Source organism: Sceloporus undulatus, chromosome 4, assembly GCF_019175285.1.
Source record: "Sceloporus undulatus isolate JIND9_A2432 ecotype Alabama chromosome 4, SceUnd_v1.1, whole genome shotgun sequence".
Classification (NCBI taxonomy): Eukaryota; Metazoa; Chordata; class Lepidosauria; order Squamata; family Phrynosomatidae; genus Sceloporus; species Sceloporus undulatus.
This window is the reverse complement of record NC_056525.1, coordinates 30,520,350-30,534,373: the sequence shown is the minus strand read 5'-3', so window position 1 is coordinate 30,534,373 and position 14,024 is coordinate 30,520,350. Positions and strand designations below refer to the sequence as shown.

Here is a 14,024-nt window from a genome sequence, read left to right as displayed (position 1 = left end):
CAGCAAGTCTGAATGGCTCCTTTCCCAATTGGCTGAAATAATAGCTGGCACCCACACTAAAGGAATATCAAGTCCTGCCACCACCTTTTTAACTGGCATGGCTTCCATGCTATGGAGTTCCAGAAATTTGTAGTTATTTGGGTGACGACATTTTAGCCCCTTCCGGTCCTGAAGCCTGGTGGCCACAACCAAATCACAAGTTTCCCAGAATCTAAGCACTGAGCCATGTCAAAACGGATTATTTATCGGGTCCAATGCCAGCCATGAGACAGTAAAGCTGGGTGAAGTGGCGTAAATGCCCCTGATCATCAAGGCAAACTTACAGTATTTAATCATGCCAGGCAACACATAAACACACCACAAGAAAGTCTTAAGCAGCATGGAATGTACATAGTGGCTGAAGTTAGTAGCGCCACATAAATTCTTTTTGCCATCCATAAGGAGAAGCCATGAGAGGTTGTTTTTTGTAGGGGTTTTTTTGTTTTGTGTTTTGTCCACCATCCTTTGCTGCTGCTCATATAATCAAGTGGGTTGTAGAAAAAGAGGCAAACCCTACCAAGGAAATGAGGAAGAGACTTGGGTAATTTTGTTTCTCCCCACATCCAGGCATTGTCCAGCCATGGTAGATTGGTTTCTGGGGGCCTGGCGCACATCTGAAGAGTTCATCATGGTCATATTTGTAGACTCTGGGGGACTTGCCAAAAAAGAAGAATTGCACAAAACGTACACCAATATCCTGTGGTTGTTGCCTTGGTCCATTTCCCTATTTATGTGGCCGCACCACCCATCAACCCTAAGACACAAAAAAACCCGAACACAAACATACACTCCAAGATCCAAATCCACCAACCACTTCCCCACCCAAACTACAATTGGCACCCGAACTCTAGACCACAAATGTCAGAGGGGTCTTAAACCACTACAAACCACACTGGCCTCTGCACATTCTCTACTCCACAAAAAAGCCAATCTTTTAAACGAATAAAACTATTTTTACAATAATTCAGATAATTAATTCATGTTATCCCAGTTTTACTTGTTCGATTATGAGTGTCCATTTTTGCATCAACCAAAAAATGTGCCATGTGTACAAACAATTAAGCATCCGACACCTCTCCCATTGGGAAATAACTGCAAAGCTGTTGTGAAACCAAATTGTCTAGGCTTCCGGCCCGGGTGGAAAAATCTACCAGGGAATTTGCTAGGATGTACTGAAAACGTGTTCCTTGAGCCACCATTTTTTTTTTCCTAACAGAACTCAGAAAAATCTCATCAGCTCAAGTAGTCTGCAGCCTTGACTATATAGCAAAGTGTACTGAGGACCTTTGTTACTCTCTTGGTCACTGTTGCCAGTTTCAGCCTTTCTATCTATTGGTCCTGTCACCTCAATTGTCTTATGTCTATTCTTACTTAACCATTTTGTCCATGTGATTTTAATCAATAAAAAAATGTGAGTTTTTCCTAATGCTAGGCAGTGTTGGCTGAACTGGCCACTTACTAGCGGATCGCAGCTGTAGCATACTTTGGAATCATGGAGTCCGTGGTGAGTTCTGGATGGAGAATGCATCCGTGTGTATAGGCATCCAATGGGCAAGGAATCCAGGAGCTCCTGTTACTGCATCAACTCTGGAATGAGGAGGCTTCCTGCTTCAGGAATCAGCTGGGTAAAGTGTTCTGAAACATAACAAGAAAAACAACATATATTCAATTATTTTTTAAGAGTCTTAAAAAATGCTTTGTATTCTCATCATATTACCATTGAATGAGGTCATGTTCTTGGTAGTGGGCTTGGTCAAAATGGGTTTATTTTGTTTCCAGAATTCCAAATATCATACAACTGGTATTTTGACAATAACAAGATAGTACAGTGGAATAAGTAAGCAGCATAGAAACTGGAACTGGATGGCCAATAAAGCTGTGGGGTTGAGTTAGTATGGAAAGTCATCCAGCTGGCCTGCAAGTCCAGAATGTGGCCCACTGAGCATCTGATGGAAGCTTCTTCCCTCTCTTTTCTGATGGGCTAGACCACAGTTTTAACATATATATTAGTCCATAGTCTTCTAAGGTAAGGAACAGTGTTTTCTATCATGCCTCTGAAAGACGTATTAGATTAAACAGCGCCACAAGACTGGCCAGCTAAGATTTTCCATCTGACAGTCTTCTACTGAATAGAGTAAATGATGGGGTGTAGATAGAACAGAGCCTATCAGGACATTGCACTTGTCTCAAAATGCAACCTGGCAAAATATATTGCTTGAACTAAGCACAAATTTTTACCAGTGGATGTTTTAAGCGCTCTGAATGGGTGTATAAGTTGGAGTGTTGGACTAGAACACTGCAAGACCAGGTTTTTGAATCTTCATTCAACCCAAAGGTGATCTTGAAGCAAGTCATGCTTTTCTCGGCCCCTCAGAGGAAGGCAAGGACAAAGCCATTCTGACAATTTCTGCCCCCCCCAAAACCACCCCATTGTAGGTTTGCCTGCTGTTGTTGTTGTTTTGTGTGCCTTCAAGTCATTTCTGAGTTTTGGTGACCCTAAGGCGATGGGGGTTTTGTCTTGGCAAGATTTTTCTGAGGAGGTTTTTGCCCCATTGCCGTCCCCTGAGGCTGAGAGACTGGGACTTGCCTGAGGTAGGTTTCATTGTCGAGCTGGAAATCGAACCCGTTCCTCCAGAGCTGTAGTCAAATGCCCAAACCACTGCACCATGGTTGGGTCTTGGGGTCCGCCATAAGTCAGAATGACTTGAAGGCACACAACAACAACAGCAACAACAACAAATTCTTAAACTAGCTATTTTTTCCAAGTCAGATGTTTAGACAACATACTGTCTTCATCTGTAAAGCCAGATGATGGAAAGTATTTTTTTGAACTACAACTCCAAGAATCCCCCAGCCATATAGGAATTGACTGGGCCATGCTGATAAGGGATTTTGGGAGTTATAAGCATGGAAGTACATATCCTTTTTTAAACTCTATGGCTATATATTGTTTAGCTTGATGTCTATGCCTTTTTTTATCTACTAATTCCTATATATTGGCCTAATTTTGTACAGTGACAATCCTTCCCTGCAACATAACATACATGAGTAAGAACTCTTTGCATTTGAAATGATAATTGTAAGGAACTCTGTGTTGGAGTTTGTGGTTTGAAGTCACAGCAGTGTGAAATGGGTGAGTGAAACTTGGTTGCTTGGATTATGGAAAGGGAAGGTGAGTGGGAGAAAGGAACTGAAGGTAAGCATGGCCATGAACAGTTAAAAATGACCTTGACAGTAGGAAAAGGGCAAAGGAATTAAGTGAGGCTGGATAGTTGAGGGGATTACTTGTTAATCACATTCATGCCACACTTCAATTTATGTGATTTTGCTTTCATTTCATCTCGGGGGGCACATCTCTTTTTGTCCATTAATCCCTTCCTGACTAATTGTCTATACTTGGTAAATTTGGAATATTTTTCCGTGAAGCCTATACACTGCTGTTATCAGCAAGAATTTTTTTTTTAGTGGGGGACAAGGATTGGACTACCAAAGATAGTTTTGCAGACAGAACCAATGACCATGCCTGCCTGGTCAATCCTAGGTGTTGCTTCCCCCAGAATAATTTTTCCAACCTTTTGTTAATATACTAAGACAAGGACAATACTTTTTTTTCTCGGCATTGATAATAAGAGAGCTAGCTTCTGAGTGACCAAGAAAAGATAAATGTGAGACAAATTAAATATCTGTAGGCTGAACACAAGCCATCATATAGGCAAAAAACATATTAATATTTTTTGTAGCAGCAGTTTAGGAGTCATACTTTATCTTTATCAATATTTTTCTTACTAATCAACATGACAATCATGGGAAAGAAAATTATTGGCACGGTACAGAGGTGCCCAAAAAGGGGGTCCTACTGGCGCCCTGGTTTGCTCGCGGAGGAAGCCGCAGCAGACAAACCACGCGGCTTCCTCGTGAAGCAAAAGACCCACGAAAGCAGGTTTCTTTTGCGGTGCCATAAAATGATGCCGCAGTGCACCAATGGTACACTTGTGACATCATTAATGGTGCCACAACGTGCGGATGCTAGGCATCCGTCGCATGAAAATGGGCGGTACCCAGCTGTGCCTAGGGTTGAGGCACATGTGGGCTTAGCACCCCCTCGGCCAACCCCTAGCACATGAACGTGGGGCGCCCTATAGGCCTGTCTGGACCGGGCCATTTATTTCCATTTTGATATAGATGATGATGTGATGATGAGGATGATGATGATGATGACGACAATTTAGTATATTTATTTTTATATCCTGCTTCTCCAGGACTCAAACTGGCTCACAATTCAGAAGAGCAATGCAGTTAAAACATACAAAAAGAAAACATTAAAACACAAACTATTTACAGTACTAAAAAAATCGCATTCAGTAAAAGAATAAATGTCAATTTAAAACATTTTAAAAAAGCGTTAAGAATAGTTCAGTTTATAATATACAGCATCCCCTAGCCCGTTGTTTAAAACTTTCTGTTTTTGAAGCCCTGTTTTGAATAAAAAAGTTTTAGACTGGCCGACAGAGAACACAAATAGGGGGCCAATCTGGGAAGGGAGTTCCAGAGTACTTTTTTTTTTTTTTTGCGTCCCCAACACTGTGCTTGTTGATGGTGGCTGGGAAGGAGAGAAAGGCCTCTTCCTGAGGTTCCCTGCAGAGAGACAACAATTTGCTAAATAGTCTGGACTGAGCCATATAGGGCTTAATAGGTCAAGAACTCGCTGAAGGTTGCCAGTCACAGATGCTGGGGAAATGTCAGGAATAGACCCTTCTGGAGCATGGCCACATAGCCCGAAAAACCGACAAAAATCTATTTGATGCCAGCTGTGAAAGCCTTCGATTTCACATCCTCTGGACACTTCAGAAATCTGAAGCTTCCAGGTTTCAAAGCTCACGCCAGGAGTACACTCGACTATGAACTTGTGTCTTTCAGGAGGAATGTAAACCACATCTAATGCAAGCTGAATCCCTGTTCCCATGATCTGCCTTCCAACTGACGCAGAATGCCCTGTTCTTGTCTGGATTATGTTGCAATTTTGTTTGCCCTCATTCAGTCCATTACTGATGATAGACACTGGGTTTAGGATCAGAACAGTTCCTTGGATTGGGGTGGAAAGTGCGTAGTGAAGTTGGGTGTCATTTGCTTATTGATAGCTTTGCACCTCAAAACTCCAGAAGATCCCTCCCAGCAGTTTCATGTATATGTGAAATAGCTGGGAGGGGGGAACAAACCCTGAAGGACCCCACAGGGCCAACAGTCCCCCCACTATCACCGGATATGCCCCCACTCTAGGAAAAAACAGACAATTGTAAACAGTACCTCTAAGTTGAACCCAGGAAGGGTCCAGAGGATACCATGGTCAATTATATGAAAGCCACCAAAGAGGGTCCAGCAGAACCATCTGGGATATCCCTCACTATCCAGTTCCATGCATAGGGTTCCTCTATCAAGTGACCAAAGCTGCTCTGTACCATAGCCAGGCCTAAAATCAGATTGAAATTGATCTAGATAATCCATTTCATCCAGAAATCCTTGGGAGGCCACCACATGCTGCCAATACCATGTCCTAAAATGGTAGCCTGGGGCCCACAGGTGATAATTATGCTATTATAGAGGGATGAATGGATGTCTTTTTTCAACAAAGCCCTCAGAAGCTGCCGCCTCCGTCATCAAGTTGAAACTCTGTCTTGCTTAAGGAGCATTGACTACCCCCTTCACCCTTCAGCCAGTCCCTCTCTGGTCTGTTTTATATGCAGGAAGGGCAAGGAGTGTTGGGGGCTCCGTCACACCATGATGACTGGGATGGCTTCCACTCTTCCAAAGATCCTGTCCACCTCCTCCAGACAAGGAATACTGGCTAATAGATAGTGGTGTGCTTGAGTCGAAGCAGTGGCGAGAATATCCGTGCATACACCGCTCTTCATTTGTGTATCTGCTTGAGAGTGTTTTAAATAATTGTGGATTATTGCAAACAATCACAAATATTTTTGATACCCAGGCTAGATCTGCAATGATACTAATTTTTGAGACCTAGCAAACACAAAATCTTTGTTTTTGGAGGAGGATTAAATACATTTAATATAAGTAAATGTATTAGCTGGGAACCAGCTGACAATTTAAGGCCCATTCAGTAATGTGCAGATCAATTGAGATTGCGCATATGTTTGATTTGACTGCAAATGTGAGTTTAGGCCTCTTTGTAATTAAAATCCACCATTCTATTGGTTCTCATTCGAAGATCCACAGCATGTCGTATTTCTGCATCAAATCCATCACTTGCAAGATCTGGCGTCTCTTTCTGGACGAGACTTTTTTCTCTGATCTCATTAATTCAGCCCTGCTTTCAGAATTCAAGAGGCTTCACTATTGCTAGCTTTATTTATCCCAAACCCCCACACTCTAGCTACAAGATACATCGTGTTACAGTTATTTCTAAAATGTGGTGGGGACAATGGCTGGGAAAAGGGAACACACATTTTCTTTTCGAATATTGGGGGCCACTTTTTTTATAAGGCTATTTTGTTTTGATGGGTTGATTTAATGGCATGAGTAAAATTACTACCAATCCTTCACAAGTGTCCTTCTCACTTCCCCTTGTACTCCCTGTGGTTTAATGCTTCCAACATGGGGCTAGCTCTTGTTTTAAATTAAGTAATGCTGTAGAAGAGGGATGGGAAACTTTTTCACAACCCAAGAGGTGAATTCCATTGAGGGAAAAAACCCAGGGGATGTCCTCTCATCTGGGGGCAGTGCAAAGGAGGGTGCCATATTACATTATTACTTATGGAGAAGCAGGGTGAGACTCTGCATGAGTATGGAAAAAGTTTTCTGCAAACACAAACTAACATTTACTGCTAAAAGGGGACCTAAAACAAACATTTGTCCAATGGTATCAAGGACAACAATAATAAACTATAGTGACCAGCCATGAACAGACCAGCACAACCAATTATCTAGTCCCACTTAATATGGGTATTAGGAAATTCCTTAAATTTAGCAATATTGTAATTGACAGCAATTGTATCAATAGACCTAGAGCTCAAAGTAACTAGTTTGTCCATAGTACTGCAGTAAATTACGTAATTACTCCCATGTCCCTGCAGCATCTTAGGCATTGTAACTCAACAAGAGATAATTTCACTCGTTTTACTAACATTTTTTTGGTTGTTTTAGTTTATGGAAGTATGGTCTGCATGTCCACATAGTGGATAAGAATATCATATGGTTCAAAGCACTGGCTCATACTGTTCCTTGTGTTATTCTGTGGATGTTGAGATGGCATTGAAGTAGACAGGAAAAGAGTGAGTCGTGAAAAATAACCCCAGTTTGCATGTAGCCCCTTCTTGGGGTTTTGACTTCTGTAAACCAATAAACAAAAAGTAAATATTTTCAGTTTTACTTTCGCATTAAGAAGTGATAAAGTAAGAATTACAATTAACTTTAAAAAGTAACGTAAGAGTTTGGAATACCAATTTTAAACCAATGACCTTTTAAAAGGATCTTTTCAAGCTTTGTGAGGACTCTACTCTGAAAGCTGTCTGGTTCAAGATCACAGGGCAAAAAGCAACAACACAAAAAGAATTTGGCACTTTCTTGATATGTCATTACCTGTGATTGCTTGCAAGAACCAAGTTGGACTCAACCAACTACAATGGTTCCCATGCTAGGTTTTGGCAGTGAATATGCTCTGCGTTTTAGTCTGAACTTTAAAAAATTCTTCCAAGGTGTTAAACCCTATCCCACAACCTTGGATTAGTCCTGTAAATTCAGACCAAAACCTGACTCACAAGCCCACTAAAATATGACAGTTACAGCCATCACTGACCCCTGTAAATAAATACTTCAAGAGATTGCAGACTGTTTTAAAGCAAGATATATATGCCTGTAACAACTGAGTTTCCAAGGCACAAATTTAACTGATGTTTCTATGGATCTGCTGGCAAAATAGGCCGGCTTTGCTGCATCTGCTAAAGGAACTCCGGGAAACAAAACTGGCAACTCTACTAGCACAGAAAAAGCTGGAACCATCTCTGCTTTGATGGTCTTTTTTCAGTATCTACCTTCTTTAATTAATTAATTGAAATACACCACTTTGTTGCATGCCCTATGAGTGGTTCACAATTTTCTGAACTCATACATATGACGCATTGCATATACAATCTTCCTGTTTTCTTTCGAAAAAAGTATTTTTCCCCCCACTGGTTAAAATTGCCGATTAAGTCTTTGTCTTGCGGTTTCACCTGGGCCTTAAAAAAAAAACAAAAACAAACCTGAAACAATAAGATGCAGGATCAATAAACAGCCTTCTATCCTTTCATTTTCAAGCAAGATTTACCATATACAGTATACTCAAACAATAAGTTGACCTCATGTATAGTCCGAAGGCAAGGTTTGGGGCCAAAATTATGGATTTTGATATGACCCATAGATAAGTTGAGGTAAAACCTAGGGACATATACAAAGAATCTAAAGTATAAGGCAAAGGGAAACAAGGTGCCAAAGAACTTACAAAATTTCAGCAAGCATAACCGTTTTTGCTCCCCTAAATGCTGGATGGAATGAGAGAGTTGGAGTGTGTGTGTTTTTAAGTGTTTCCAGGAAAGATTGTACCCTTGCCTTTTCATCAGAAGATGGTTTTCCTTTTTTTCTTTTCCTTTTTTTTATAAGAGTAAGTACATTTATAAGAGTTAAAGAGATTCCACCTCAACCTTAGAGGAAGTTCCAGACAGTAAGGGCTGTTCGACAGTGGGAACACACTCCCCCTCGGAGTGTAGTGGAGTCCCTCTCCCTTAGAGTCTTTAAACAGAGGCGGATGCCATCTGTCGGGATGCTTTGATTGAGAGTTCCTGCATGGCAGGGGGTGGACTGGATGCCCTGGGGTCTCATCCAACTCTATGATTCTATGATGCTACAAGTACTTACATTGACCTGTGGGTAAGTCAACTCAGATTTTTTGGGCGTGATTTTTTTTTACTAAAATTTCTAGACTTATATATGAAGTATACAGTGGAACCCTTGTTATATGCTGGGGTTTTGGTTCCAAGATCCTCCTGTGGAGAACAAAATCCATGGATGCTCACGTCCCATCAAATATAATGACATAGCAACATGGTGTCCCCCCTTATAAAAAATGGAAAATCAGGGTTTGATATTTGAAATTTATACTTTTTTTTTTTTGAACATTTTTCAACCTGTATGCTTGAATCCGTGTATAAAAAAACCATGTATAAAGAAGGGTTGTAAGTATTCATCGCTATATATTATATGTATTTTTCCTAGATGGGCGACTCTGTTCTGACTGTGGAGGAATAGGCATGGAAAGAGTAGATCTCCACCATCTCTACACAACTTCTGCCTGTCAGTTTTTCTGTTCCAATACTACACCAACAGACTCAACAGACCTTCCACAATAAGGCCCGTTTTCACAACAGTCACACTACTAAAATAAAATGGGAACATACCATTCGCAAGTCAACCACCATAGCATATCTTCTCGTTTGCACAAATGGGGCTGCTGGCCCCATCACACTGTCTTCCTGACTACTCCTCTTATCCCTGACTTATGCCCTACCCAGCAAGCCTTTTTTGTTTTTTTTTTTGCTTTTAACATCCTGACTTTTTACATTGGACCCCACAATTAAAGATACAGGGGGAAAAACAAATAATAATAATAATAAGATAATAATAATAATATGAATATAGTTTTTAGTTATACCCCCGCTCTCCCACGGATCGAGGTGGGATGTACAACCTTAAAAGACACTTAGTACAATTAACAATCAATACAACAATAAAATACTAACACTGAATTTACCAAGAATTCCTATTAGTTCTCTAAAATTACAATTCGGCCATTAGCCACAATCAGAGTCAAGGTACTAAAAGTCCTCCCTTAAATTTCAAGGCTTAGGTCATAGCCACAATAACCTTTCAGCAGTGGCAGTGGCACCTCCTTTGTGGTATTCTTTCCAGGCAAGGTGACCACACTCCCATTATATTTTTAGATGACAAATTAAACTCTATATCGTCTCAATAATTTTAACTGGTACTGTATTTTGTGACTGCTTGCTGTTACTGGTCTGATTTACTAATCTGATTTTGAACTGCATCTTTTATTATTATAGTCCTCATAAAGGGATGGCCCAGTGCTGTTATTTCTTTATTGTATTTTTTTAAAAAAAAAATCTATCAAGGTAAAGCCTGCAAAACTATAGGCTGGGGCATTATTACCTTTATGTTTGTGATTGTAGATGATGGTAGGTCTGTCTGCAGGCATCTAACTGTGAACTTCTCCAGTTACTGAAATAAAGGTTTTACTCTTTGATTACAGAAGACTGGTTTACTGAACTGTAAGGAGTGGGCAGTTTCTGACAGCACTGAGCCATACCAGTTAAAATGGTGTCAAACTGTATTATTTCTGCAGTGCGTTTTAGACCTACAATCTTATTCCTACTTAGTCAATTTAAGTAAACACAGTGGGACTTATTTCTAGACATAGATAGGACTTCTCTGTCATGGCATATCTACAGTGAATGTATCTCATTCATTCATCTTGAACTGCCTTTCATGGCTTTTCTCTAGTATTTATGAGAATACTACACTGGCAAGCATGTTGAGAGTTATTTAAGAGTGAACTGTAGTCCCTGCTTAACAAATTACCAATTTTAGCAAATTTAGGCAGAAGAAATTAGTATGAAAACAATTAAGATTGTATGTAGATAACGTGACCACATATGTATCACCAAAATAGAGGACAAAGAAGACAGATTTTCATGTGTTATTTTATAGCTATAGGTTCAAACTGAGAAATAATTACTACAATTTGAATAGAAATATAAGGTCCAATGTCTTTTTAGATTGTAAGCCTGAGGGCTGGGAACCATCTAATTAAAAAGATTGTATGTACAGCGCTGTGTAAATTTACAGGGCTTCATAAATAAAGGTTAATAATAATAATAATAACAATGTAACATAACAATATCTCAACCTCCAAACAGCCCCTGTTTAATTTATGTTATCATACCTTTCTAATTATGACATCTTCTGGCTCTAATCCTAATAGAATAATTCCATAAGTCTCTTGATTGAATTGGCCCATAGACACTTACTTCAAAGCCAACAAATTCTTAATGGATCATTTCTGAGACTGTTTATGACAAATGAAGTGTCCCAGTTGTAAATATTACCAGCATAAGAGGAACATTTCGCCTCCAGTCTTTTCCCATTAGATAATTAAGATAGTGTTTTGTTGTGCAAAATCAGTCCACAAAGTCAAATAAAGGCACGTGGCTTTGCTAAAATGAAAAGGGAAAAATAAAAAATGCCAGTAGCCTGAATGTGATTTGACAGTCTACTCAAATCAACCATATCAGGATTCTGTTGGAGAGCCAGCATGGCATAATGGTTTAAGTGTTTGACTATAACTTTGGAGACCAAAGTTCGATTCCCATCTTGGCCATGAAACCTACTGGGTGACCTTGGGCAAGGTACACTCTCTCAGCCTCATAGGATGGCAATGGCAAACTTCCTCTGAACAAATATGGCCAAGAAAACCCCATGATAGGATCACCATAAATCGGAAACAACTTGAAGGCACACAACACAGGATTCTATCCCATCATATGGTTGTATACATAAATCAATATTAGGCTGTATCACTTGCCTCTCTGTTCTCCACTGTGCTGATTGCTTGTTCCTTCCTGACCTCACTGTTCTGACCATTGTTACCACTGAAGCCACAACTTGGGAAAGTTACTTTTTTGGGCTACAGCTATCAGAATCACCCACCTGTACATGCCAAACTGTCAACATGTTGACAAAAGACATTACAACTGTAATCAGAGCAAGGAAACGTTACTTTTTAGACTACTCCCAGAATACCCCAGACATCATGATCTTTGGTCATGCTGTCTGGAGAATTCTGGTAGCTATAGTCAAAAAGGTAAAAATGTCCAAGTTTTGCACTTGACATGGTGACCCACAGTGACATCAGTCACATTAAGTTCTTCACCATTAGTGCTGAAGTTGCAGTCTCCCCTAGACTGGTGCTCATATACAGAGAGATCTTGTAGCACCTTTGAAACTAACTGAAAGAAATTGGCAGCATGAACTTTCATAGACTTAAGTCTCCTTCCTCAGATGCATTTGGTGGAGTGGAAAGCCAGAGACAGACCTATATATGAGATTAGTCTGTGAGAAGAATGTCAATTCAAATTCAAAATCCTTTGTGTATGGAAATACAGTGGCAAATACAGTTTTAATAGGGGAATTTGGAGGGCGGGTGGGTTGGTGAGCAAAGTTTTTGGTGAATGGTTTTTGGTGGTGAACAAAGGCAGAGAAAACTAGCCTGTAGGTGAGGAGAATAGATGAATGTGGGAAATAGAGAGTGATTTGCTGAACAGGTCAAGAGTGCCCCCATGAAGATGGGGGTTAGATAATGTTGGAAAGTGTATAGTGTGCCAGGACAGTGGGGAGGTTGCAGATACTGAAGACAGATTGCCATCCTTTACAGAGCAACAGAGAGACAAATAGGGATTGCCCTTTTCCCAGAGGATGTTAAGTAGAAGACACTGACCTGATGAGGCACCTGTGGCCTTGAGGGAGCTGCCTATAAATCTTCCCTTACAGCTTTGATGCTGGCAACCTTATCTTGCTGACTGACAGTACCTTAGTCTTTTCATGACCTTAGACTAGCTTTGTTTGATGTCTCTGTTTACTCCTCGCTGGCTTTGTGTATCTGGACTATTGACTTGATATAACTTTTTGTATGGCAGATGACCACCTACCTGCTTCTTCCTTCATCTTGTTTGGATAACCCGTGACTGATATGGACTGGATTAATTACCCAACAGCCCTTATCCTCCAACCACCTGCTTCCTTGGACTCTTGTCAACTGGTGTATAGGACAATATGAGAGACATCTAAGACAGCTCAAAGACTCTGCCTTGTTTATGACTCCAGATTATTCTTCTGTGTGTTCCCCTGTCAGTTTTATAGCTAAGGAAAAGCCACTATGAAAACTTTCTGGTGGTGCTACCAGTCATTCCACTGAGGGCAGCAAAACTAAGAGAAGAGCCAGCTTTTCATATGGGAGAATATGGTCCTTCAGAATACAAGTACCCAAGTCATATGGGGTTTCATAGCTCATTACCAACCCCCTGAACTGTGTTCAGGGAACAGATCACCATCTATTTCAGCTGTGCTGCCCACAACAGAAGCTGAAAGAGGAGAAGGAATTCCATAGGATTAGGGCCATATATTCTTGTTCTTCTTGTGTGCCTTAAAGTCATTTCTAACTTCTGTAACCTTAAAGTGAACTCATCCTGGGCAAGGTTTTATTTAGAATGAATTTGTCATTGCCTTCTTCTGAGGGTGAGAAAATGTAAGTCCCAAAGTCACCAAGTGGGTCTTCATGGGTAAATGGGGAATGAATCCTAGTCTCCAAGAGTCCTAATCTAATCCTCAAGTCACTACATCATATTGGTTATCCATATGTAAAAAATGAACTTAACCATCTGTCAGCAGAAGCTATTAATAGAATCTCCCTTCTGCCTTACTCATTATCAGCTGCCTTCTAGATTCTAGATAAGTTTCACAAAGCCTTGGTTATTGTTTATATTCATGTATAAGTGTAGAAATATAGGACAAAAAACTGTCCCCCAAAAGCTGAGTCGACTTAGCCATGGGTACTGTAGGTATTGTACTTTAACTTTCATTAAAAAAAAAAAGAACCATCCTTTGGCGAATGGCATGAGTGTCATCTGCCCTGGAATCACTGAACCCCCTCCAGCCAGCCTTTAGTATGAGCACAGTTATGTCTGCTGGAATTTTGTAAGTTCTTTGGCATTGTTTTCCTTTGATCTGTCCTTTACATCATTTGTTAAATGTCCCTGTTTTACCCTTGACTTATCTATGGGTCATATCAAAATCCATAATTTTGATCCCAAAACCTGCCCCAACTTATACATGAGGTAGGCTTATAGTCAAATATATATGGTAAG

At 40.3% G+C, this 14,024-nt stretch overlaps 1 protein-coding gene across 1 annotated transcript in view; it reads right to left on the bottom strand.

The window, feature by feature from the left end:
* Positions 1-14,024, bottom strand: part of GDAP1L1 (ganglioside induced differentiation associated protein 1 like 1) — a 434,104-nt gene that overhangs the window by 419,284 nt on the left and 796 nt on the right. The gene's annotated exons all lie outside the window — the stretch shown is intronic.